Source organism: Lucilia cuprina, chromosome X (assembly GCF_022045245.1).
Source record: "Lucilia cuprina isolate Lc7/37 chromosome X, ASM2204524v1, whole genome shotgun sequence".
NCBI classification, from domain to species: Eukaryota; Metazoa; Arthropoda; class Insecta; order Diptera; family Calliphoridae; genus Lucilia; species Lucilia cuprina.
Genome location: NC_060949.1, coordinates 10311716 through 10316106, shown reverse-complemented (window position 1 = coordinate 10316106; position 4391 = coordinate 10311716). Strand labels below are relative to the sequence as shown.

General features: G+C 30.1%; 1 protein-coding gene across 1 annotated transcript in view; it reads left to right on the top strand.

The window, feature by feature from the left end:
* Positions 1–655: 655 nt before the first annotated feature.
* The window catches only part of LOC124418595 (tetratricopeptide repeat protein 39B-like), a 20678-nt gene continuing 16942 nt past the window's right edge, over positions 656–4391 (top strand). Inside the window, exon 1 of the mRNA XM_046945324.1 lies at positions 656–677. The gene's annotated coding sequence lies outside the window, so the exon portion shown is untranslated. The remainder of the gene's footprint in view (positions 678–4391) is intronic.

Sequence of the window (4391 nt, the reverse complement as noted above, 5' to 3'; positions counted from 1 at the left end):
CTACCAAAAACCCACGTTTTACTTAGTACTGCATATAACGAACTTTTCAATTTTACGAACAGGCCTGACAACATATGGGTTCGTTAAATCGGAAAACTACTGTAATAATAACTAGGCTAAGACTGGGACATACGCGAATTACCCATTCAAATTTAATTAATAATAACCTTACCTCCATATACAGTGTGTGACTAAAATGTGTAAATGATGGTGAAATATTAATATTTTTTTGTAATTTCCATAATATAATTTTCGGACCCTATAAAGTATATATATTTTGGATCCTTATAGATACCGGAGTCGATTAAGCCATGTCTGTCTATATGTTTGTTGAAATCAGTTTTTAGAGGACCCCAGATATCGACGAGATCCAAATCTTCAATAATTCTGTTGGACATGCTTTCGGGAAGATCGCTATTTATAATCAGCAAAATGGGTTCATAAATAACGGAGATATGAGAAAAAATCCGAGACAAACTCTGAAAATTTCATCAAAAATTAAGAATTTTTCAAACAGAAATTGCAAAAAACAAAATACATAATCATGAGGTAAATTTTGTTTTTGTACTCTTGTTTATAAAAACAAGGCAGATTGAGAGCAGCAGAGCAAGAGTAGCAGAGTGACAGCAGCACTAGTGTGTTGGCTAGAAACCTGAATTATGTGGAGCCTGGCTTAAGTAAGAAGACATAAAAAGTACTTTTTGAATTATCTTTAATATTGAACCTAGAAACATGAAAATACAAAAAGTGAACTTTTTTGTATTTTTTTTTTGTTTTTTTAAACATACTTTTTGAATTTTCTATAATATGAAACCGACACTCAGAAAAAACAATGTTCGGCATGGTTAGGACAACTATTATATGTTTTTTGAAACAATATTTTGTTGTCATAACCAAGCAATTGTTATTTTTAATGAATTTCATCAATATTTTAGTTACCAAAAACATTTATATGTTTATGACAATTATAAATTTATGAATGATTCTCTGAAAAATAATTATTTTTACAACAAATAAATAATGATAATTATGTAAACATATTATATTATTTAGAACCATTTAAACTATCAAATATACATTAAATGGTATGTTTTTACATGTTTATCCATATAATGTTTAATATACACATAAGTAAAATATGTTTACTATTAAAAATATTTTGAAATCGCCATTTTTATATCAGTTGTGTGGTTTATCCGTACTAGATTAAGTAAATTGTTAAACAAACGCAGTGTTAAAATAATGTGCAAAATAAATAATATCTAAAAATATAATACAATATAAAATTCAATAGAAATATAAATTACATTAAATAGGGTACATAAAAAAATTAATAATTAAAAATAATTAAATGCATCAAAGTGTGGATCTATTCTTTTTTATGGGAATACCAGTGCTTGAAAGTTTTTTGTTTGCTCAAAAAAACTAAAATTAATTAGAATTTACGCCAAGCACATTAGATTAGATTAACCATATTATGTTTCATATGTAACCATAATATGGTTACTTAAAACCATGTGACTACTTGAAATCATTATATAGTTACATGAACAAATAATATGATTACTTGAATCCATAATATGATTACTAGAAACCATAATTTGCTTACTTGAAACTAAAATATGATGATACAACATCACATTATGATTAATAGAACTATATTATGATGAAATATACGGACTATATTTAATCATAATATGATATCTGATTATGCTAATAATGATCATAATTTGATATTTCTTGGTAGTAAAAATGATCATAATAGGTGTTAACTTTAACCATAATTCTAATCATAATATGTTGCTCTTATATTATGGTTACTACAACTATATTTTTTCTCTGCGTGTAGAAATATTAAATTAAGTATGTAGAACCTGAATTAGGTGAGAACCCATAAAAGGGAACTATTTGGTACTTATTCGATTTTCAAAAGGTACTATCTTGAATTTTCCATAATATTGAATCTAGGAACATGAAATTAAGCATGTTGAGCGCGAAGTAAATTAGGTAAAAGAAGACTTTTTGATGCTGACTGTTTTTTTAACACACCTATGTGAAGGGTATATAAGATTCGGCCCAACTGAATATAGCACTTTTACTTGTTTTAACTATTAATATAAAGGACGGAAAGTAAAACGACTGTGCGGTTTAAGGGTATATAGAAAACTCAATTTTATTTACAATTTTACTTATATTTATAATATTAAAACTAAAATTCTTATCAACTATAAAACGATGCATGTGGAATATTAGTCAGAAACATTCTGATCATAAATTATGTATTTAATGTATTATCAGAAAACAACCCACACTAGCAATGCTTGTGCATTTGTTGCAACCACCAGTCTATGCTTTGATGTGTGTTCGTTTCAACATAAACATTTACAATTAAGCATCTGACATAACGCATTAAATATTGATACTATTTTATTGATTATGGGCAACTATATAAAACTTCTAATTTATTGATACGTTTTATTACCCGTATAATCTAAACACGCATTTCTATTCCACATGCATAGTTTTCTATTTTGAATATAAAAATTAAAGATACAAGATTGAACATTCTGCCGGCCCTGAAAGCTCCTTGTCTTTCAGAACAGAACCAAATGAAAATTTAAAATTGAATTACAACATATATATCTTTTTAAACTTTATATATAACATAGCAATAACATATAAATTTTATATTACACCTTTCAGTTAAATTTTTTAAATATATTTTTTTCTTTTAAATCAAATTTTAGAAAACTTAAGTTCATAAAAAAATAAAAAATTCCTAACTTAACTCTACCCTTTATTATACGGGGAAGCATAATGGTAGATGGCAGATAGGTTGATGAAATATGGCACGTTCTTTTTAGTATCCAAAACAAGGCAATAATGACCACCGCGATGATGAAAATAATGATCAAGCTTATTTTGTAATGATTAAGATGATGGCCCTCAGCTAATAGCGGAAAACCAAGAATTGTTGTTTCTTTGGGAATGTCTGGAATCTTGTACACCTCTACTTCACTGTTAAGCTTCAAGTGACTTATGTTAGGCATAAATGATGTTATATTCATAGAGGGGAACACATAATGAACATCTGTTGTATATGTAATAGTCCTGAACTATGTAAAACAATATGTTGAGTTTTATCTTGACAAGTTACTTCTGCTGGTATTTGTTCATATACCGAGAAAATCCACGTATTTGTCGTATATGTTTGACGCCAATAGTTTTGCAGATTTTTAATTTGTATTTCACAGCTATCCGGAATTTGCTTAGCCCTGAGGAATAATTTGACCTCACAACACGACCTGGTGTTGATCAATGGGTGTACTTGATGGCATAGCGTTAAATCTCTCATCTTCTGGCACTGCTCAAAGTTTCCATCATCTAAAATATAATACAGTGCCTTTCTCTTATCGCTGAGGAAATATCTGCTGTTGGTGTGAATATTTACCGAATATCCATCGTGAGTTATTGGATATTGGTATACTTCATATGCATCAAAGATTTCATGATTATGATAACGGCAGCTGAATGCTGAAAAGCACGAAATCTTCTGTTGTTCTGGTGAAAACTTTTGACACCTTAGCCAATTCTACAGGATCTTCCGTTGGCAGCCGCGAATTCTTGTTTAGGTTGACTTTAATAAGTTCAATTTGTTTTTTGAACTTTCTTATCGGAAAAATTATATTGAGAAAATTTCCTTTAGCATTGAATATTGCCCCAATGAGATCATTTTGAATTCTTTCAAGTACCTCTAATGACGAAAGAATGTTGGCTATAGCTGCAACTCGAGTAGCTTCATCTTTGGTTTCATGGATTTCTCTTTCCAACACTTGTATGGCTCCACTCAGCTTCGTTATATCTTTAAATACAGATTTATTTTGTTTGCGTATGATTTCCATTGCCATATCATGCGCTGAAGATAAATTTCTAACAATGTTCAGTAAATATTCGTCTTTCGCAGCGTTTTCTTTTATCTTCTTGGACACTTCTTCGGTATGTTCTTCGTCCATCAATCCAAACAGAGAATGAAACACACCACCCACAAACGGCAAGAATGATCTTTTTTGTCTTTTCGGTGCGGAGGCCACTATCATATCATGCCTGTTCTCTATTCTTTCATATAGAGTCTGCAAATTCTGGTACGATGATGACTGGAACACTGCATCTTTAGTTTCCAGCTTGCCGAGGGACATCATTGCTTCGCTCAAGGAATTCATGGCTGTTGTATACCCGCTTATGTTGATATGCACTGTTATACTCCATGATGTCTTCGTTAACCTAACCGTAGCTACCCTGTCGAAGAATATCCCTGCCTCATTCTTAAAGTTATTAATTTTAACTAAAGACCTAACTGGACTAATAATTGCTAACAATGTTAGTACTGTATA